Raw genomic sequence first — 24,436 nt, 5'->3', positions numbered from 1 at the left:
AGTCTTAATCATTATTTCCTTCCTATACAAAGATTTTATATAGGAAATCATTGGTCTACACATAGAGGAGAAGATGGATTTGATTAAAATATATTTTACAAATAGTTGTTTTCTTTTTTAAAAATTTTTTAATGTTTATTTTACTTTTGAGAGAGAGAGAGCACAAGCAGGGAAAGGCAGAGAGAGAGACACAGAATCTGAAGCAAGCTCTAAGTTCCGAGCTGTCAGCACAGAGCCCTTGACATGGGGCTCAAACCCATGAACTGTGACATCATGACCTGAGTTGAAGTCAGATGCTTAACCTATTGAGCCATCCAGGTGCCCCTACAAATGGTTGTGTTCTGAGGGAGATATAGTGGTAAGTTTTGTGGAAAATCCCGACTTCTTCATCTTTTTCAACATCTACCTAAATTTGTAGAGAACACTTCTAATCTCATCAAAAAAACTATTTGTTCACAGATTACAAACCATTTATCTTATACTGAGCTTCACCCGGTTTAGCTCTACAGAAAGCATTTGTGTTATGCTTTTAAAGCTTGATCACCTGAGAAAATAATGTAGTCTTGCCATAAATGTTGATGTATATCACATATTATGCATATTCAAAGCAAGTAGGTACAGAAAGGGAAAATATGGGATGATTTGTGGTCAAAGAAAGTATCATCCAAATGTTTACCTTACAGAAAGAAAGAAAGAAAGAAAGAAAGAAAGAAGAAAGAAAAAGAAGAAAGAAAGAAAGAAAGAAAGAAAGAAAGAAAGAAAGAAAGAAAGAAAGAAAGAGTGAGCAAAGCCCTTAAGCCTATTAGGAACAAAGTTTTAGTTTTGTTCACATTATAAAATCTCGTAGCATAAAGTAGTCATAGCTGGTAATTTATTCTCATTTGCATTCACTTGTGTCAACGTGGAAGTTCAAATTCTAAGCATTTACTACAAATTCATTTTAAAAATCCTGCTCATGAAACCCTGTAACATTACAGCTTCACTTCCGTTTATAATGACATTGCTCCCAGCTGAATCTGTAGACATACTAAGTGATCACATATCTATAATCCCAGACTTGTCAAAAAACTAAATTACACTATTAGGAGGTACTCGTATACAAGAGGTCATATTTATAAGTACACTTAAAAATGTTGTTTTGAAAACAAATACATAAAAGCTTAAACAGATAGAAACAATACATATAAATTAATTATGATTATTTAACTTAGCAAATATTCAGAATGGGATTGTGTAAAAGCATACACTATCTTAAAGCAATGGTTCTCAAATGTAGATTGTGTCCAAATCACCTGAACGGCTTGTTGAAACACAGATCCTGGGTCCCACCTGCACTCTCTAATTTCTTATGTCTTGGGTGGGCCTTAAGTACTTGCATTTCTAGAAAGTTCCCAGATAAAGCTGATGCTGCTTTTATTAACTCCTTTGAGAGCCATTGCTTCAAATTGTGATTCCATCTTCAAAACTTTATTTTTATACACAACTTTACCTAGAATATTAACAATGGGAATTTGTGGACAATCTAGTACAGCATTCTAGAGGTACCCTGTAGTGATTACCTTTTAGAGATTAGGGAACCAAGGCACAAGAGTATCAAGTGACTGAGTGCATAACTCCTGGCACTTTACACTGAAAATGAATTGAAGATGTGCGGGAAGATTCATGACTTCACGTGTTTGTAACAGTGGCAAGATTTAGTAGAAGATATGAGATTCTGTGAGAAAAAAAATAATTCAGCGTACCAGAGTGACCACAGATGATTAGCAAATGCATCCTAAATTCACACAAAAAATATCACTGGAAACCAACTTCAGTTCTAGCTTCTACATGTTAAGGAGATTGGAAGCAGTCATCTCCATCTTTACTAAATAAAAGCTGAACAAACTCAGGCTTTGACAATCTTTCTCCACCCATTAGAGAACTGAAGTCGATGCAAACCACTCCCTAGGACTCTGGAGAGACAGACAGAGACCAAAAAAAAAAAAAAAAAAAAAAAAAAAATCAGAGCTGAGATCAGCTGCTGTGGACCAACAGCCACTGAAGTCATATACTGACAGGAATACTTCAGTGATGAGGATTGTAGACTAACAAGAAAGTGAGAAATTTCTAGAGACCCCAGTCTGTCTTAGGGAGCCCTCACACTCTCATGAGTTTACTTACAGGAACCCCACCAGGTTTTCAAGGTAAAGAACCAAGAAAACTCAGAGGCACAAAGATGGAAACAGTAACCTTTGTGAAATACAGTCAGTATGTTTTCCTTAACAAAGGCCTACTCTTTATTGTAAAAGATTTTATAAGAGCCTTCTCTCACATAGACTGAGAACAATTATTCTGCCTATCATACTAACAATACCAGTTGCTGGAGAAAATTAGCTCAGTGTTGGCGGGAATGCAAAATGGCCCAGCCAGTTTGGAATACAGTATGTAATTTTTTACAAAAGTAAAGAAAGTCTTATCATAAGTCTTGTAATTATATTCCCACGTATTCACTTAAATAATTTGAAACCTTATATTCACACAACACCTGTACAAGAATGTGTACGGAATCTTTACTCTTAAACACCATAATTAAAAGCAACAAGAATATTCATCAACAGGAGAATGAAGAAATACAGTGTGATATATCTATTCTACAGCATATTATTCAATGATGAAAAATATGAACTACCAAGCCATGAAGACACAGATGTACGTAAATACATATTTCAAAATGTAAAAGCCAGTCTTAAAAGTCCATGTACTGTATGAATTCCATCATATCACATTCTGAAAAGGCAAAACTATCGAGACACTAAAAAATTATGGTCGCTGGAGGCTCTGGAGAAGGGAAGGAGGGTGACGACGTGAAGCACGGGATTTCTAGGTGATGGAACTTTATTATACGATACTGGGATGGTGGATACATGATATGCACATATCAAAACCCATAGAACTTTACAAGATATGCCCTACTATGTGTCAATTTGTTAAAAATCATTTAAGAGATGGGAGATCACCGGATGGAGTGCAGAATGTGACAAAACAAGCCAACTGTATCACAAATGCATGAAACACTTTCACTAAAGGGGATGGACGGAAAGATGCAGCCTTAGAGAAACTTTGGAAATGAGTGCACACGGTGAGATTAAAGGCAAAGGATGGCAGATAAGCATTGTACTATGGTTGAAAACACGGTTTATTGGATCCGCAGGTTAATTCTGATACTGCTGTGTGTACATCCTGGAAATGAGCAACTGAGTAATGGATGGTAGGTTGTGAGCCAGGTTTCTCACAGTTTGCAGATAAGGAAGGGGAGGAGGCTAGAATGATTCCTAGGTAATGAATTATAGGTGGAGACAGTATAAACTTACAGCTTAATAGATACATTTATACATATTTGAATATAAATTATAGTTCCGTGTATATACATATGGAGTAGTGTATATTTTCTTGCTACTTAAGCTAAAAGAGCTTGGAAATATCAACACTCCAGTCGCAGTGTGGACACCAATGCACATATCTTGGTTTTGAGTACGGTTATCTAAACAACAAAACAAAACAAAAAAGGAGTCCGAGCTTCTTGGAGAAACGTCTGATTTTAGAAATCTAGAATGGACATATGGAGCATAAAACTATACAAAATGAACTTGGAGCATCTTGCGTTGCCAGAAATAACAGAAACGTTCAAAAATAATAATAATAAAATACCTACATGCATGGGATTATATCCAGGAGCCAATTGGAACTCCCAATTGCCAAAACTGGAACAATTTAAACAATAAAGTACTCTTGGGTTATAACCCAAAGTGTAAGAATTTCATATGATATAAATAAACACTTTTTGTAAACAAATAACTGGAAAACATGATCCTCCCTTATAGGATAATTCCGTTTAATTTATGTGAATACTTCACCCCCTTTAAGTGTGAGCTGTGTGTGGTGACTCTTTTTTCAAAGAGTACAATATGGAGACATGGGAAGAAAAGGTGACTTTGCAGTAGAGTGGAGAAACCTGGCAAACACTATCCCAACCAAGTAATCAAGGTCAACATCAACAATGATAACTCATACTGATAGTATGTAATGTACCCTTGGTACGATGTGAAAAAATGACACGTTAACAGCTATAGTCTTCTCCCCAGTAAATCATAACCTCAGTTTGATTATGAGAAAAACATCAAAGAAATTTCAATAGAGGGAATCCTGTGAAGTCCTATAAAATCACATGCAGAAATAAATTCTGAGAAACTCACAGGCATGAAAAACCCACGGAAACATAACAAGTAAATGTAATGTAGTCCGGAACAGAAAAAAGACTAGATAAAAACTAAGGAAATCTGAGTAAAGTGTGTAGCAGTACTGTATCAATATTGGTTACTAAATGCAACAAACATACCATCCTAATGTAAGATAGTGATTACAGGGAAACTCAGTGAAGGAGTATATGTGAGTTCTTTGTACCATCTTCTGATTTTGTCTGTAATTTTGAAACGACTTAAAAATAAAGTCTAGGGGAGCCTGGGTAGCTCAGCGGGTTACGTGTACAACTTCCATTCAGGTCATGATTTCACGGTTTGTGAGTTCGAGCCCCACATCAGGCTCTGTGCTGACAGCTCAGAGCCTGGAGCCTGCTTCAAATTCTGGGTGTTCCTGTGTCTCTGCCCCTCCCTGCTTGCACTCTGTCTCTCTGTCTCTCAGAAATAAATAAACATTAAAAAAATGTTTTTAAACAAAGTCTATTAAAAAAAATGTGAAGCCTTTATTAAACAGTTACATTACATAAAAGATACATTTCCATATCTGAAAAGTCTTATTATTCATGTGATTGTTACATCAAAATCAAAATCTTACCCTTTCCCTAAACACCTGCCGTAAATGATAGCAAAATCTACACCCAGATTCTTTAATGCATCTTTAAATTCTCCTGTGTGCGGGAATGAATGGTTAATGGCTTTGCATTGTGTGTCTCTGAGTTTTAAAATCTTTTTCTCCTTCATACCCGAGTCCTCTAACCCTTTTAGAAGCTAAATTTTGTCGTTCTAATGTGACTGTAATTGCTGTATGCTACTCTACTCAGTATCCTACAGTATCGCCTCAGGGAAAGAAAGAGATAAGTGCCCTATTGAGTTTAAATAGATTTATTCTGCAGATATGCCAAACTACACTTTATTAAAAAAAAAAACTGTAAAATGAATCTGAATGTGTTTCAATTGCTCCATTTTTCTGATGGTGAGACTTTTGAATGTGATTGTGTGTGTGTGTGTGTGTGTTATATGAAATATCGAGAAAAACAAATAACCTTTTGGTAAGAACTATACGCATCTGTCTCTGATTGTACTGAAAAGTTTATTTAATTAGGCAGCAGCTCTGCAATGCCTTCCCAGGAATAAATTGTGATATCCACAAGAGAAACAGCTATATGACGATCTGTAGCACCTTCTTGTCTCAAGAAGTAAACCACGCATTTTAACAGTACATGGGTTGCGATCATTCAAATTTTATAATATATTATTTTAATTTTACCCATAAAGCAGATATATTTTCTTTGAATAGTTGAAAATAGTATGAACAAGGACATGGAATCAATTGAATATATCCTTTTTTTTTAAATTGGCTAAGATTTTTGGAAAAATCTAATTCGAAGCTTTCAAATTTAATTCCAGGGTGCTTCCATCGAAGAGGATCTTTGAAATGTATAAATAGCAAACTGTTCAGGTGAGAAGGAATGGAGGAAATGGAGAAGAAAAGCCCTTTATTCTTGTTTCTGACCACTCCATCTCCTCCATCACAGGATCTGTGTTAAAATCAGAGCATGGACTTGAAATTAATGATAGATCCGGTGACTTCATTTATCAATATGCTTGTAAGGGGATCATTTTGAAGAAAAAGGAATGTCTGAAGGGAGGAAGAAATTCTAAGCTGTTGAGGGACTTATTGGCGGTCTTATGGTGGATGGCAGAAGTAAGCTTGATAAATATCCAGAAGTACTCGGAGAGAATAGAAACCTTGAGTCCATGGCTGCTTCTCTTTCCACTACGCCACACATCTTCAATCATAATTATGATTATGAAGGAAAAAACTAAAAACTTATTTAAAATATATGACCTCACTTAAAGGAACTGAATTGCATAGATACGTTTGGGAAAGTAAGTCTTCAATTCAAAACCTCAAACTGTTCGATTACTTTATGTTAAACTTCCCAAACCTCAACTAATATCACAATGCCTTTGTTACTTTACCCAATCTCTGTATCAGACCCACCTATTCTGTTATTCAACATTGTTCTTACATTAATAACTTACATCAATGACTTTTTACAGTTCAATAAATTTATCTTAAAAGAAACATGTATTCAATACCAAGTGTCATTAATAGAAGTTAACTGTCAAAATAAAACTCATTGAAATCAAGAAAATTCTCTCTAGAAACTATTATCTGTCAAAAGCTGCCCTTGCTTTGTTAAAAGCAAGATCAATATAGTCATCATTCAAGATTTTTTAAAGCAGCTTTGAACCAAGCTGAAATTTCATTTTGGATGATTGGAATAGAAGATTAGACAGTGATCTTTCTAAGGTATAACGTGCTAATTTTCTTTCCCAATCTTCGGTTTTTCCACTTTTTTCAACTCCTCTAATACTCTAGCCACACGCTGTTCCCTGAAAACATGTATCTTCACTGTACCTTCTTCCAGGTTCCAGGAAGAATGACAACATTTCCTTCTCTCTGAAGCTGCTTCTTTTTCTTCTTTCTTCTTCTTCTTCTTCTTCTTCTTCTTCTTCTTCTTCTTCTCCTCCTCCTCCTTCTTCTTCTTCTTCTTCTTCTTCTTCTTCTTTCAACATTCATTTATTTTTGAGAGATAGAGACAGAGCACAAGCAGAGGAAGGGCAAACAGAGAGGGAGTCAGAATCCAAAGCAGGCTCCAGGCCCTGAGCTGTCAGCACAGAGCCTGATGCGGGGCTCAAACTCACGAACTGCGAGATCATGACCTGAGCCAAAATCGGATGCTTAACCAACTGAGACACTCAGGTGCCCCTGAAGCTTCTTCTTTACTCCAGACAGAGAACAAAATTGCAATTGGATTGTGGCATTGACTTAGTTTTATAAAATTTATTTTTTCCTTAGTTTAAAGCAATTTATATTTAATATGAAAAACAAAAAAACCCTAATAATATGATTTTTTAAAAATTATCTCAGTGTGTTTGGATGACTCAGTTGTTAAGCATCTGAGTCTAGTATTTGGTTCAGGTCATGATCTTGCCATTTGTGGGTTCAAGCCCCACATCAGGCTCTGCACTAACAGTGCAGATCCTGCTTGAGATTCTGTCTCATGTCCACGCTGTCAGGGCAGAACCTTTTGAGATTCTTTCTCTCCCCCTCTCTCTCTGCTCCTTCCCCATTCTCCTCCTCCTCTCTCTCAAAATAAATAAATAAACTTAAAAAAATATATTCTATACAAATACTGTTTCAATTTTGTAATGCAGCACCTCGGTATATGTACAAAAATGTTCACACATGTCTTTTACATACTATGAGCCTATGTACATTAGCATTTATCCTAAAACATGCAGTGAACATTTTGCTATATCAGTTTTGTTCTTATTTACTTTTTCGATGAATGAATGAATGCATAAATAAATACATAAGAAAATTCATGATCCTGGACTTTGATACCTTTCAGAATTAAGAGCAATCATTGATCCAGGGACAAGGCAATTTAGCCACTCTGTCAATAACTACTTCTATTGCTATGATCAGAGCTTTTAAACTTTTGTTACCTCAGATGGTAATCTTGAGGTCCTGAAGGAAATGAGTTGGCCAATAAAGGTTCTTGGTGGCAAGCAATAGAAAGCAGTACTGATAATTAAGCAGAAACTTAATTTTAATTGGAAGGATAGCAAGAAGCTCTGAGAAGTCACGGGTAACTGGAGTGGTCTAGAAAAATGGACCAGGACTAATGAAAACTTGTTAGCAAGAATTGTAGTTAAGATCACACAACTGAAATTTTGTGTTCAGGATCCACTCCAACCACTGTCACTATCATTGGATTCTTGCTACTCCTGGACTCTCTCAGTGCTGCCTCTGTGAATAATCACTCTATTTTGACAGTATCTTTGTGTTAGCTCAAGAGAATTTTATGTCATAGGAGAGAACGTATGATTGGCCAAGCTTGCATGCCCATACTCAAGAACTAGGCAAACAGAATGTAGCATATTCATGTAATGGGATACTACTCAGCAATGAAAAGAAAGGGAAAAGAAAAAAGAGAAGAAAAAAATAGGAAAAAAAAAGGAAGAAATACTAACATACAAGAAACATAATGAAACTCAAAAATATTATACTAGGTAAAAGAAGCCAGACACAAGACAATAAGTACTATATGGTATATTTTTATATGAAATTCAGGAACAGGTAAAACTACTCTGTTAGTACTAGAAATCAAAGCAAAGGTTTTGTATGAGACGCGGATATTGACTGGAAGGGGTCATAAAGAAACTGTGGCATTGTGGATATAGTCTATATTTGGTTGCAGTGGTGGTTATAAATACTGGTAGTTACTAGGAACAACAACAAAACTTGATGTGTGTTCAGTTTTTTATCCAGTTGTTTTCCACACTTTGCATTATTATTTTATCCTGATATGACATATTTACCAATACCAAGAGGGTTAAAATGGAGACTTATTGCAAAGTATTACTAAATTCTTTAATTTCCAAAGAGCTTGACATAGTTCTTTTGATCCCTTTTAAATAATTATACACAATTATTCATCTCCATAGTGTAGAAGAAGTGAGGGATGTGGATTCTGCCTCAGACTATCTGGGTTAGAACTCAAGCTCTGCTACTGACCAACCAGGCAATGTGCCTGAGTGTCTTAACTTTTTAGTCCAGGCTCTTCATTCACAAAAGAGGCAATAATAATAGTACCTACCTTTTATAATAAAGTTAATACCTGAAATGTGGTTAACTGCTCTATGTGTATTAGCTATTATTATTTGAAACTCATCAATTTCTAAAATGTCTTTGACCCTTTTTATATTGCCATCTGATTTGACCATAAAAATGGAAAGAAAATGAATGAATTTATGAGGGGTAAGTCATTGTAAATCTCTTCCAAATGAGGAGCCCAAGGTAAAAACTGATTTTAGAAAAACAGCCAGTTTGACCTTGGCCTGAATTTCCTTTTAGAATCACTTCTCAATGGGTGCTGCTGGGAAGAACTATCCAGGAAATATTGACTGGTGTTTTGGAGAGATTTTGTAGTTGAATGTACTTTAGCAGGGCAGAGAATGAAAGCTTGTCAGGGGGATTCCTGACACAAATTAGCAAGATCCTCAGAAGCAATAGCAACAATATTTGCTTACTTGTTAAGTAAGAAGTGTATTTACTCATTAGCAGGCATTTTGATCAACATACATAATAAACACCTTATTGGAAATTGGAGATTTGAGTTTTAAATATAAATAAGGAAGAATAAAGGCACTGACATTTCATTTTTGGTTGATGAGTAGAAGGAGATTTTCAACAAACAGCATTTTCTATAAATGCAATCCAAAAAAAAAAAAAAACATTTAAAATTAAAACTGTAGTTAAAAACCCTAGAGTAGCTGAAATGTCATTAAAACGTTCTTCCTTTCTTGAGTTATTTTAGTTCTTCTCATCAGTGATACACCATTTTTATTTTTACTTTCTATCTCCCATCTTCATGCATATATACTTCGTCACCTAGACACCTTATATATTTTTAGTGTAGTCCATTGTGTTCCTTTCCTTGGGGGAAATGTAATTCTGAGTGGTCCCTGACACCACAGAGAGATTTTATATAATATGTGCTGGCTTTTTTTAATATTAGGTGTGTGACCTTGGACAACTTAACATCTCGGTATTCCAGCTTTTGTGTCTGTAAAATTGGGAATTTAATAGTATCTCCTCCTATTTATTGCCATGATTAAGTGAATTCATATATGCAAAGTGCTTACGACAGTGCCTAGCACATAGTAAACATTATAAAGGTGTTAGCCATGTCATCAGTCATCATTGTTTGCACTACAAGCAATAAGTATTACTATTATTATAAAAATTCCTATGAGTATTTATGTTTTATGGGAGACTCTCATGGAAGGGAACTTACAGGATCCCATGGATAGCATCAGGACTTGAACACAATATTTGGTAGGCATTGACCTGGCACAGAATCCCTCAACTCATATCACCTAGTCCATCCATTCACGAAGCCAGACCTTTACATAATAAATGTGTTCTTTATTCTGCATACAATGGATAGGATAAAAGAAGGTGATCTTTATAGCCCTGCATTGGTAAAGTCAGCTATCACTATTTGTTGTTTCTTTCAGGTTATCTCAAAGAATATTTTAAAAATTCATATTTTAGACTTCTTTCAACCTTGTGTATTCAGAAGCCATAGGGAGGCTATAAGATTAAGTCAAAAATGTTACTGTACAATATTTAAATTTCTTTTTGTTCTACTTTATTTTATCCTATTGTAGAGACTATACAAATAGTGGTAAATTTTGAGGCAAGTGAAGATTAATTTACATCCACTAGGAAAAGGGTATTCGTATGTTTTGAGCGTCTACTTTAGTTCACACATTGTGATAACAGCAAAAGTATCATCCAAAGTAATCATCACTTTTGATCATTAGGGAAAAATTTCAGGAGTCTGAATGTTTGGCATGTTTAATGGTCAAGGATAGGAGATGGCATTTAATGTAAGAATCATGGTTTACCCTGTATTCAGGACCAGTGATGTTTTAAGACCAGCCATTGAAAACCCAGAAGTAAAGTCTTTATTATGAGATAAATGGCCCATATTCTGTAGCATCTGACTTTTAATGTTGTAGCATCACAGATTGAAAATACACAAATGGACAAGCAAACACTAACTTACCTCTCATCCTCCCTTCCTATCTAATCCTATCATCCTAGTATGATTCTTCCCAGACACTATACCTTATAGTACACCTGCCTCGAGTCTTTTCAAATTAAGTGTAGGGTTCTCAGATAAGACCATCTAGTTACATTTCCAGATTTCAAAATATGAAAGTGCCTTCATGATCAGCAGATTCATCCTATTCACATCTCCAATTTTCCTAAGACTACTGACTATATCTTTCTCTTTCTATTCTGATCCAAAAGTTGCCACAGTGGATAGCCTGTGTTATAACAGGCCCCAATTTCATGTTTGACATTCATTTGTTCACTCATACAGTCATTCATTCCTTTCATAAAGATTTATTGAAAGCCTACTCCATACTAGGTATTGTTCTAAGTATTAGAATATAAGAACAGTCTGAGTTACTGGCATATAATAATGCATGCAAGAGAGAGGAGAGAGAGAGGGAGAGAGAGAGAGAGAGAGAGAGAGAGAGAGAGAGAGAAAGAAAGGGAAAATACAAAGAAAGAAAGAAAGAAAGAGCAAGGAAAGAAAGAAAGAAAGAAAGAAGAAAGAAAGAAAGAAAGAAAGAAAGAAAGAAAGAAAGAAAGAAAGAAAGAAAGAGGGAGAGATGTTGTATTTGTTTTTGAGGGGCTGGAACAAACTTTTTAGGATTAGACATATGAGAGAATGTAGGGTGGTGTGAGATGGTAGAAGTAATTGGTAAAGAATCTTAGGGGTCAATTTCAGATTTGATAAAGCAAGAAATTTTGGAACCAATTGTCAAACTAGTTCACAGGCATCTACTCTACAGGACAAAGATGCTCTAAGATAGATGATGTAGATATGATGACAGCATTCTAAAAATTAGAAGGTGGGGTCTTTGAGAGGTTATGAGGGCAGAGCCCTCAAAAAGGGAATTAGTGCTCTTATAAAAGAGGGCCCAGAGAGCTCCTGCTCCCCTTACTCCATGTGAGGGTACAAGAGTCTGCAATCTAGGACTCTCACGGAACCATACTGATACCCTGATCTTGGACTTATAGCCTCCAAACTGTGAGAAATAAATTTCTATCATTTACAAGCTACCCAACTTGTGCTATCTTGTTATAGCGGCCTTGACAGACTAAGACATATGGTAAACTTTTTGTCCTCGTATTTTTCTTTTTCCATTTAAACAGGGTACAGGTAAAAGTATGAGATATAGAATTTAAAAAAGAGGCATGTGAACACTTGATAATTTTTTTCCAAAAGTTTAGGCCCTCCATGTTAAAAGGCTATAACGTGGAGGGGGTTTGGGCACAGACAATATGTTGCAAAACACATTAAGGGAGAATAGTTTTGCTTTGTCTGGAGTGAGATTCTTAGCAGTAAAACGGCAATGAGTGTTCTGTGCATATTTCCCAGTGTCGAAACTCCAGAGCAGAGTATGATGAATCTAGAGAGATGAAATCACGGGCCTCCTAAAAGTTTACTAGGCAGTAACCAAAGCAAAAATAAAATATATATGTATACAAAAATATTTGAGCCTCAAGCATACTCATTTACATTAGTATCGAAGGTAATGTAAATTTTGTCTTATTTGATAGAAAACTCTAATTTCATAGCCTACATTGTGTGACTCTACAATATTAATATTTCTGTTTCTCAATTAGTTACTTCTTTCCTTTTCTCTCTCTTTTTCTTTTTTTCTCTTTCTGCCTTTCTCCCTTCCTGCCTCTACCTTCCACTCTTTCTTTCTGTGAGGACTTTTGCAATGCTCAGAAATCAGTACCTCTAATACTGTTATTTTGGGAAATACTAATGTAGAACAAAAGCTTAACAAGGAGAAATTGTTCTTTTTCATTTGTTATAACAATAGTTATATTGTTTTATATCACAGTGCAAATTTTGTTTGAATGTCGTTAGTATTTGAAAATAGTATTTGATCTAATTTCTGAGTCATAGTTTGGCCATTAACATTGAATCATTCTTTTTCTACTTAAGTCAATAATCCCACATTTCACTTTAGACAACATTGAAAGCCAGTTTTTATTTTCTGTTCTTAATAAAACATCCCTTTCTAGTTCAGGAATCTGAAAGCCTGCACAGCGCCAAACACCGAGAGCAATATTATAGCATAGAGGGTAATATTTCTTTTTTTCATCCTTTGGAAGGGAAGCCACACAAAAGCACAGTGGGAGAGCCCTTTTCTGCATACACAGAGTGCTGCAATCCTAGTAGCCTCCCATTTACAGTAACTGATGAAGGACTGAAAAGAGGATCTTGCTGAGAGCACCTCCTTCGTGCTCACCTGATTGATTAACAGGAATGTGTTTGGTTTAATTGCTCAATAATAAAAGCAAAGTATGTCATTACGCATTTTGCACTTTCTGATTAGTAATTTTCTCAAAAAAAATCGGGAAATAAAGTTTTCTTTTTCTAAAGCATTGTCAATATGCTTCAAGCAGGTGAAATCTGAGCTTCAAGTAGGTGAAATCTGAACACCAAGAAGCATTTAAGCTAAAGGCGGATTAAATTTATATTTCATATTATATATATATGAATGTATGTATGTATGTATAATTTTCTTCTATTGTCCATTTTAGAAATTGAAGACCTGTTTCATGTGGATTTACCTTCTCTCTCAAATACAAGGTTCATAAAGGCAGAGACCACACTGTGTGTTTTTAGCGTATTTGTAAAAGGAGTTAGTGTAATGGACCAGGCTCATAACCATTTCTTCAAATAATCTGAATCTGTCTCTCTGTCCCTACCCTAAATCCTCAGTTTTCTGAGGATATTTTTTCCACCCGAGAAAGGACTGTAATTTTTTTTTTTTTTTTTTTTTTTTGTCCTTTGGTCTGATAACAGAAGGGGCCCTGATCCCCTTCTGCGGGCGCTTGGGACCTCCACGTGACCATGTGGCAGCTGCCTTTCCTTCTGCCTGATGGTGTTCCACTATTCCGTGGGGAGGCAGAGACTGAAATGGTACTTACTTTTGGCTCTCAGACTCAGACATGCTTCTCCGGAGTCCTCCAACTGGAGAGCTTACACAGCCTGTGGAATTTTCCACAACTTGAATTTAAACCGCTCTTCTCTAAACGTGTAGAAGTCTGACTCCTTATTTACATAAAATTCTACATTAGTCTTTCCACATTCTAAGTCGAGTGACAGATTATTTATTTCCTTAGTGAAAGAGATAGAAAGGTATTTGGAAGAAATCAGGTCTAGTGATAGAAATTCATGTTTTCTGTTTTGTGTTACCCAGTACTTTTCTTCTTCAATTTGATTTTTTAAATGATAAATTGTATGTCTCCCAAATCTGTTTTCTTCCTTTACCCTTTTGCTTTTAGTTTTATACACCTGCAAAATTATTAGCTTTGTGAAAAAGGAGAATTATAGTTTTAAATGCGTGCGATCTTTCATATTTTCATGTATTCATATTTAATTCTCTACTGAAGACGGATTCAAAAATGTGATACAAACACAAAAGTTCCCTTTACAAAATATTAGTATGTTTAGACAAAATCCTGTTATATTTTCATTTAAGATAACTTTCCGTGACATTAGATATTTCAGCAGGGTTTTGTGTTCATAATGCATTTGCTATCATTTTAAAACATAACCTTTAACAGTTAAAAATTATGATAGGGGCGCCTGGGTGGCTCAGTCGGTTAAGCATCCGACTTTGTTTGGCTCAGGTCATGATCTCAGGGTCTGTGAGTTCCAGCCCCGCACGGGGCTCTGTGCTGACAGCTCAGAGCCTGGAGCCTGCTTCGGAGTCTGTGTCTCCCTCTCTCTCTGCCCCTCCCTTGCTCATGCTCTGCCTCTCTCTGTCTCAAAAGTAAATAAAAACATTAAAAAAATTTTTTTAAATTATGATATAAATTCAAGTATAAATCCCCTGCTAATAATTGTGAAATAAAAACATATTATTGAAAATAAATCTTAATTCTGTGATCAAGGTAATCTCAGAAATATCAGTTTGCTATCAGCATGTTTTTATTAAAGCACACTAAGTCAGTAGTGCAGAACAGATTGCCTGGCCTAAAGAATTAATCTAAATGGGCAGAAGCTGCTACAGGTGATCGAGAGGAATAAAAAGAAGCAAGAGCACAATAAAGCCCCTGGCACAAAAGGAATGTAAAATGTTGTAATCGCTGATCCTTATGTGCAGAGTCTTGTTATCTACAGAAACATAGAGATCAAAATTTGCTACTAGTGAGCGGGACGTTTACTGCAGTGTCAGCAAAGCATGCCACAGTTGCCAGAGGAAATGGGGTATGAGCAAAAGATTATGGTTAATTACTCATGCTAATAAGAGGATGTCTATGTTGTAACGTATTTCATATTTCATAGGGGACCGACTTGAATCTCTGGTACCAACATTCTTGTCTACATTGTTGTTGCCTGTTACACCTGCCTGGATAGAGGTAAGAAGATGGGTTTGTGTGGGAGGAAGGAGGTCAAGAGACAGACTCTCCAGAGTGAATCTCCCCATTTGGAACTAATTGTGAAACTTACATTTTGCATGTAAATTAAAAACAGGTGGAAATCTAATTATTTTTCTCACAAAGATTCTCCCTTGCACAATCCTTGTGATTCTTTCTCAAATCAGTAATTTAAAATACTATTATACAGATACAATGAGACTTCATTCTAGGAAGAAGACTAGAAGCTATGAGTTTGGAGAAATATATATATTTCAAAATACTCCTTTATACAGGGTCATAATAAAATATTAAAATGGTATGAATTTATAATCAAGTCAGGTACCAAAGAAAATCACTGAGGAAAATACTTCTGTTTGGCTTAAAATATAAGGCACGAAATATTGGTATTTAACTCTGTTATTTTATTTTTATTTTTGTTTTTTTAAATGTTTACTTTTGAGACAGAGGGACAGAGCATGGGCGAGGGAGGGGCAGAAAGAGAGGAAGACACAGAATCTGAAACAGGCTCCACGCTCTGAGCTGTCAGCACAGAACCTGACACGGGGCTCGAACCCACAAATTGTGAGATCGTGACCTGATCTGAAGTCAGACTCTTAACTGACTGGGCTACCAGATACCCCTAACTCTATTATTTTAGATACTAACATAATCACTATCTTTTCGATTAAGACATCCAATTGATCTTGTCTTTTTATGATTTGTGTATCAACAGAACTGACTGGTTAACCCAATCCACCAAATAATTCTTTCTTAATATTCTATGCTATTTTATCTCATATAAGTATTATCTTCGTCTATTGATACTAATAACACTAATCTTTTGGGGGTGACTACTGTATTGGGAAACACACTTTCCAGAAATGTTCTCTAATTCTTAGAGTAGTCTTGCAATGTAAGATATATTAGCATTCGCATTTTTCAGTTGAAAAAATGTGATGAGGGTTGCCTGGGTGGCTCAGTCGGTTGAGCATCCGACTTTGGCTCAGGTCGTGATCTCGCGGTCCATGAGTTCAAGCCCCGTGTCGGGCTCTGTGCTGACAGCTCAGAGCCTGGAGCCTGTTTCAGATTCTGTGTCTCCCTCTCTCTGACCCTCCCCCATTCATGCTCTGTCTCTCTCTGTCTCAAAAATAAATAAACATTAAAAAAATTTAAAAGAAAAATGTGATGAAAATAGTTTGCAAGTAAAGATAGTTCAATTAAGTTTCTCAATATTGCATATTACAGTTTCTAAATTGTAAAGAGAAGATAGAAACCCACCTGTGTCAGATTCTAAAAATCTTATTTTTTCTTTACACCAGACTGCATTAGTTATTGAACTTCATGGTTTTAATTCTTGACTAAACAAGATGACAATGTCTTTCACCTCTTCAATTTTTTTAAAAAAGTTGAAAAAGATACTAATCAGTTAATTTTATATCTTGACACCATTTTCCATCCAGAAATATCTGAATAAAATTTTGTTGGAAGAATCGAGGAAGGCTTCAATGGAGCCTAGAACCAGCAAAAGGTGTCATGGCTATAAATATGTGAATGATATGCATTATACTTTCATGGTCTAGACTCAAAGATATTTGAATTCACTAGTACAGTCTTAATCTAGTGTTGTAGATATTTGGATTTGAAAATCATTAATTATAAGTTAGTGCCCTGCATTGGTAATACCAAGATTGCTGACTTATGGAAAGAAGGGTAAGACAAGTTAAGGACTGGAGTTATACATTTAGCAAAAAAGAGCCTGCATGAAGAATCCAGCTAAATATCAAGCAAGGTTCAGCCCAATTTGTGAAATTTTTAGTATGTTTGCCAATTCAATCATGGGTATCCTTGAAAACATTAGGCACATTCATAGTTTTCTAACCATAATATTCCAATGTCCAGCTAGACTAGTGGGGTTCTAATGAACCCCACTTCCCACTTAGGAGCTTTGATGGCTTCTATACTTAAAGTCACCAAAATGAACTCCAAATTGGAATTGGCTCTAAGTAGACATATAAAAAGATTAACAAAAGTCAGTTATTTACGAATTCTCATTCTAAATGGTTCTCAAGGTTTTAAATGTGCTTGCAACCAGAACTCATACAGACTGAACCCTTTGGTAGAAATTAAATACCACTCTCCATCCAAAATTTCTTGCATTTGGAGCTCTAAAATTGCCATTCACAGCCAATTCTATAGCTTATTTGAGAGACAATTTCCAATTTGTTACTGGGTGTTGAAAGAGTAACAATTGTTCACTGCCACAGAAATATATCAGATAATTTTGAGAACTTTTAGCTGTCATGTCTCAGGTAATGTTGGAGACATTCCATAGAGAGAGCAGTGTAGCAATGTTCACAGATCAAGTGGAGTTGATAGATCCAGAACCATGATCAGGAAAGTCTCATTATGAGTTCATGCAGACCTGGTTTCTTCACTGCCTGCAGAGTCCTATGATAGAGCCCTTGAGGGATCTCCCTTTCCCCATCTCAGTACGGTCTAAACCCTTTGTTTCCCTTTCAGCGAAGCCCATTACGCTGTTTGGTCCACAATTAGTGTTCTAGAACTTAGGGTTGAATGGCGGTTTTGGAAATTGGTTGCAATATACTTGAGAGACAGTATAAAACCCTAGTGGGGAAGGAGAAGAAACAGTTCACACTAGGTGAAGCTGGGAGCAAGTCATTTAACAGACACAGGTGGAATTAGGCTCCCACACAGAGAATACCACTTGGACATTTGCAGACCTTGTGCTATAGCCAATGGCCTTAGAGTATAATGAGACAGAGAAATTCTAGCTAACTAGATGACAAACTCCACTGCTGTTTAAGTTACTCAGTTATGGATGTCTCCTTGGGAATTTACAGAAAGATTCAAGGTAATTCGTGTAGAAATCCTTGAAAAAAAAATTTTTTTTTTTTTTTGCCTGCTGAGAAGAGATGCTGAGAACAGATTGGAAATCATCAGAGATACCTTAATCAGATCCCTAGAATTAGTATCCTGAGTTCATGAAATGACCATGCATAGGTATGATCAGGCTGTGCGAAGTAAAACCTCAAATCAAGTAAAACCACTCATGTGGTAAGAGACTCCGCTTCTTTGCTGGTACCAACAGGAGAGAAATCTCCTTAAGATGGCTCTGGATAATATTCTTATTCCTCAGAGGCCTGCACTTCGCTGGAATTTCTGGACTCCTGCCAATAGCCACAGGGAGCTAAACATGGGTATTGTTTAGAATTTAGAGTTGTTTTTGTTTTTGCTTTTCATGTGTTTCTTCAGTTTCAGAAGCAACTGTAGAAAATACAATTGAAGTTTGCCATAGCAAACAGGCTATCAGTTTGGACTGCCAGTTTCTTCTGATCAACATGCACACTTTACAAATGTATGGCTGTAAGCAGGAAAATATTTTAAGCCAGATATGTCATGTTCCTTAATACCCACTGAGTAGAGGTTTCACTGAATACATAACACAATTATGCAACCTTTTATCTCTCCAACCTTGCAAAATTTTTCTTTTCATCTACTTGACTTGGTGACCCTAAGACAACAGCTGCATTTGCCTATGGCCAGACAGAGAATGATATTGATACATAAGATACAATATCTATTAGATAAATTTTTCAGCGAAAATTTCTAAATGAACTCTAGAGTGGGTAACATTTTGGCCCTGGTAGCTAATTTCGACATAATTATGATTATGTCCTCATTACCAAGTGGCAAGGACAGTCTTATAACTTTTGACCGATCAGGTCCTAAGACTTCTTCCTGGAAACAGGATAAAGACAGGGCCTATGAGACAAATATTGATGTTTTGTCTGTTTATACGTAAGAATTATGAACAAACAGAGCACCCAATCAAGGAAGGAAGGATATGTTAAAACAGGTAATACAAGACAAATGAAGTTTATAGCAAATGGGAAGGGCACCTAATATTTGTTTTGTAATTCCAGGGAAAGATGCAGTAATTGTATTCCCATAAGGGTATCTCAGAGCAAGAGAATAATACTCAGCTATCTAAGATCCAGTATTAACTAATGGCAAATATGGGAAAAGTCATCTGACCTGTTTCATACAAAGAATGAAAACTGACTTATGCTGATTTATGGGTTCTGCCTAAAAACTTGATCTGGGTTATCTGGGGAGAAAAGATAACAATGCACACCTGAGATTCAACCAGTTAGAAGTAACATCGGGTGCATGATTTGTGGACTATATATTTACTCCATTGTTTATTTTAAAATATATCTTGAGAGGCGCCTGGGTGGCTCAGTTGGTTGAGCGTCCGACTTTGGCTCTGGTCATGAGCTCACGGTTTGTGGGTTCGAGCCCCATGTCGGGCTCTGGGCTGACAGGTCAGAGCCTGGAGCCTGCTTCGGATTCTGTGTCTCCCTCTCTCTCTGCCCCTCACCTGCTCACGCTCTGTCTCTCTTTCTCTCTCAAAAATAAATAAACATTAAAATACATCTTGAGATGATTATTACACTTGAATTATGCTGCTTAGCTTCTGCACATGGTATTAATTTGAAATGAGATGACAAATAAAGGCAGCTGCCACAATATGATAGGAAGCCAATTGCTACCACCCTTCCAGAAGGTCAGCACTTGACTTGCCTCATTGAATATACCAAAATGTGAATGTAAATTAAGTACCTTTACGAAAACTGGCATGGAGGGGCGCCTGGGTGGCTCAGTCGGTTGGCCGTCCGACTTCAGCTCAGGTCACGATCTCGCGGTCCGCGAGTTCGAGCCCCGCGTCGGGCTCTGGGCTGGTGGCTCGGAGCCTGGAGCCTGCTTCTGATTCTGTGTTTGCCTCTCTCTCTGCCCCTCCCCCGTTCATGCTGTGTCTCTCTCTGTCTCAAAAATAAATAAACGTTAAAAAAAAAATTAAAAAAAAAAAGAAAACTGTCATGGAAACAGGGTAACCTCAGGAGAAGGGGATGCAGGTTTATATGGCAGTCACACATCACAAATAACTCTATTTCGAGGTGCAGATGTGGCATTTATGACAACCCATCCTGAGCTGTTTTCAGAGTTAGACTCTGCCCGGTGGAGAGTTTAATGGGCTACACAGTTCTTCCGTCTCATGCCAAAACACCCCCTGGTAACAACATGTGGTGACTTCATGACAACTGGACACGTTAGGCAGGATGTGATATGGGAATTTTAGTTGACTTATGATTCTGGGATTTAATGGACCCTCTATTTGAGGAGAATGGCATCAGCAGTCATTTGGGAATGATGAATAATTTGTGAGTTGGCTAGTCATGTCATTAAACTGATGAAACCCCAAACTCATTAAAAGGACAGTATGGGTTCTGGTATATTTAAAGATCTATAGTCAGTAAGGTTAATGACCTAGGATAAGGTGGTATGTATTAGGGGACGCTATGGATAACATCAACTATGATGATGCCCCAGAGGAGTAAGGCATGATTGTCACTCCCTAATATCTCAGATTCCAAAGATGAAAAAAGAAACTCCTTCTCCTATGATTCAACTGGGACTGGGCACATAAAGGATCAACACCATTTTGTTCTTATGTGGGGAGAACTGGGTAATGTCATATAATATCTGGGAAACTGTATCTGTAAAAGCTTATATTATGATATCCTGGACATGCACATACCCATAAACCAGACAGAATCTGCAATTTTACTGACTAGTGGCTTCGGATAGCTATCCTAGTCACTGAAAGCATGGGAACAGGTAATTTCTACTGGGAATGAACAGAACATGATAGTGTAACTTTTAAATCTCTAATGTCACGGCAGTATGATGTAATGAAGAATTTGCATATCCATTAATAGAATTAAATAGAACAAAACCTATTTATATGGTACCCTCTATACCCCCCCCCCCCAACCAAATGAGAAGATATTAGGCAGACTGATTTGAAATCCACCAATGATATACAAATTATTGGCCAGGAAAAAAAATAAAAAATAAAAAGTGAAATTGGCCTCAAGAAATGGATAATACTGCTACTACCTGTCTCAGCGCTACGGTGTGAAAGATCGATCTAGGGTTCTACTTCCTTATAAATACACTGCGATGTTTACTAGTGGAAGGACAAGGGTGGTTATTCTCTACTGAGAAAGAAACGGCTTTTCATTAGGATCTGCCCGCATGCCTAGGTTGCTACCTGTATGCACTTGAGACTTTATGGATTCTTTTGGAGAATAGCTGCCTGGAGAATAAGAGGTAGGAATGCAAACATCTTTTATATGCAAAGCCGAGGAGCCCCAAAAGCAAATGACTTCTTTGGGAATGTTTCCACACACATTGTTCACACCGTGTTCATTAATCCTCAACCACAGTGCATATAGTAAAGTGGGAGTGATGATTTTTCCTTTTCTGAATCCATGTCTGAAAGATCTGGGTTATTTCACATGGAATGTATTTAATCCAATCAATAGAATCTTTGTCCTTGCTGATGGCTAAAAATGATGATTTTTACGAGTCGTTGATAATCAGTCTTCTGCGTTATCACATCATGAATTTAAATATCTTTATATAGTGAATAATCTCACTTTTTTCCCCAGTGGAGACCTACGTTCTGAGCTGCAGACTCATAAATTTGTTTAATTGATATATCCACTTAAATCTCTCACTTATCTCAAAATGGTATCATTTGATTGGTATCTCCCCAATCCATGTCAAATCAGATAGTTTCTCTTTCTTCCCATTTTATGATGATTCGCCCTCTCATTTATTTTTCCCTTGCCATTACCCAGAGAACATAAAATCCCATAGACTCTCCATTAAATTATTTTTATCATGTCTATTTTTTTTTTTTTAATTTTTTTTTTCAACGTTTTTTATTTATTTTTTTTGGGACAGAGAGAGACAGAGCGTGAACGGGGGAGGGGCAGAGAGAGAGGGAGACACAGAATCGGAAACAGGCTCCAGGCTCCGAGCCATCAGCCCAGAGCCCGACGCGGGGCTCGAACTCACGGACCGCGAGATCGTGACCTGGCTGAAGTCGGACGCTTAACCGACTGCGCCACCCAGGCGCCCCTATCATGTCTATTTTTTTAATAGTTTCCTATACCATAAGTGCAAATATGAGTTTCTCTCACATAGATGATCACAGATCACCAAGTTGGGCTTTTCTGAGTTTTCATTTGTCCCTATGTCTATACATTGTAATAAACATCATTGGAAAATGTGAAAGGTGTTTAACAATTTGGTAACTATGGCTGACCTGAAATAGCAGCCACCATATCTCTGCGATTGAAGTGGCATCATTAATCTTAGGTGAAGGTAATAGATAAAGAGGGTAAAAATTCAAGATGAGAAAAGCCAGTATGAGAACAAGAGCTTAAAACTTTTTATCTCAGTCCTCGCCATTCTCAATCCTATTAAATACTATTATTATCACTATTTTGTAGATCAGGAGACTGAGGCACCTAAAGATCAATGGTACCAGAATTCAAAATCATAGCAAAGCCTACTGCAGGGCATGACGATGAATGGAAGATGGAAAGAACAAGAGAAAGGGAGGCAGAGAGACTCAAGAGTCTAAAGTAGGAAATTGAGTAACAGAGAAGCAACAAATGGAAATATATGGAACAACAGTTTACAAGACAATGGGCATCAGAGAATGACCCCTGAAGATGGGAAACAAATGAGGTGAATCCTGTGATTGTCCTGGCTAATAACTGCCTGGAGAGAAAATAGGTTACAGTACAGGGAGGGGAAACTCAGGCGGAGCACAATGGACTCCCCGATTTGAGGAAGTGATGGTCTAGGAAGACAAAGACAACTAGAATTTACAGCATAGAATACAAAATAGGCGAGAGATACATTGCTAGAGAACTCCAGTGTATTCTCCTGTAGATCATTTTTTGGTGCCTTATTGAAGAAATCTTTGCCTAACTGAGGTCACAAAGATTTCTCCTATGTTTTCTTAAGGAAATTAACTAGTTTCAAATTTTACAATTAGGTCTGTAATCCATTTTAAATTAAGTAATTGTGTGTGGTGGAAGGTATATATTGAAGTTTGTCTCACATATGAATATCAACTGTTCTAGTACCATTTGGTAAAAGATTACACTTTGTCTACTGAATTCCTTTTTTATCTTTGTCAAAATCTGTTGTCCATACGTATGTGAGTATATTTCTGGACTCTGTTCTGTTACACTGATCTATTTGTCTATCTTTAAACTACACCGTCTTTTTTTTTTTAACATTTACTGAGATGTTTTGACAAATAAAATCGTAAGATATTTAAAGTGATTTATTTAATGTGGTTATTTTATATGCAGATAAATTGTGAGAGGATTTCCCACACTGAATTATTTAACCCATCCATCAACTCACATATTTATCTTGAATGTGAGCACAAATGTGATATATCACTCCTGTGATAAATTATAGTTTGAAAGGAATTTTTGCCAATGTAATTAAGGTTACTAATCAATTGGCTTTAGGTTAATCAAAGGTAGATTATTAGGGTAGTTTTTACCTAATCACATGGTCTACAGGTAGGAGAAAGAGCAAGTCTAAGTTTGAAAGCAACAGAAATACTCTCTTGCTGACCTTGAAGGAACAGATGCTATATTATAGAGAAGGTCACATGGCAAGAATAGTGGGTACCCACTGGGACCCCAAACCAATCCTTGTTTATATCCAAACAGAAAACAGGGGCCTCAGTCCTACATCTGGAAGGAACTGAATTATACCAACCCTCTAAAAGAGCGTGGAAGAGGATCTTGAACTTCAGATGAAACAGAAGCCCAGATGACACCTCAATTTCAACCATATGAAACCCTAAGCACAGAACTCAGCCATGATATGCCAGACTCCTGACCCATGGAAACTGTGAGATAATAAATTTGTATTATTTTGAGCTGTTAAGATTGTGGTAATTTTTATGTAGCAATAGAAAACTAATATATATCTATATATATCTATATATGAATGATGGGTAAAGTAAAATAGTTATAACTTGTGATCATAGGGCCCATCAGAAGGTAATATCACATGCTAAGTGTCCCCTTGGACTGTCCCAGGTATAAAAAAACTAAATTCTCAAAATGTTCAAAATATGATTTTTATATGAATACTTACTATACGGCTAAATTCTACTAAACCTGTTAAGGATGGAATCAGAATGGCAAAAACCTTGGTTCAAAAAAGATATAAGTAAAGAGCAAAG

At 36.6% G+C, this 24,436-nt stretch overlaps 1 long non-coding RNA gene across 1 annotated transcript; it reads left to right on the top strand.

Moving 5' to 3' along the window:
• Positions 1-266: 266 nt before the first annotated feature.
• On the top strand, positions 267-24,135 carry LOC147577501 (uncharacterized). Its single transcript, XR_015255836.1, has 4 exons — positions 267-358; positions 15,209-15,282; positions 22,668-22,908; positions 23,916-24,135. It is a non-coding gene; the product is annotated as an uncharacterized LOC147577501 (long non-coding RNA).
• Positions 24,136-24,436: the final 301 nt, after the last annotated feature.

Source organism: Puma concolor, chromosome C2 (genome assembly GCF_028749965.1).
Source record: "Puma concolor isolate L17-30 chromosome C2, mPumCon1.1.hap2, whole genome shotgun sequence".
In the NCBI taxonomy this organism is placed as follows: Eukaryota; Metazoa; Chordata; class Mammalia; order Carnivora; family Felidae; genus Puma; species Puma concolor.
This window is presented reverse-complemented; position numbering and strand designations above follow the sequence as displayed.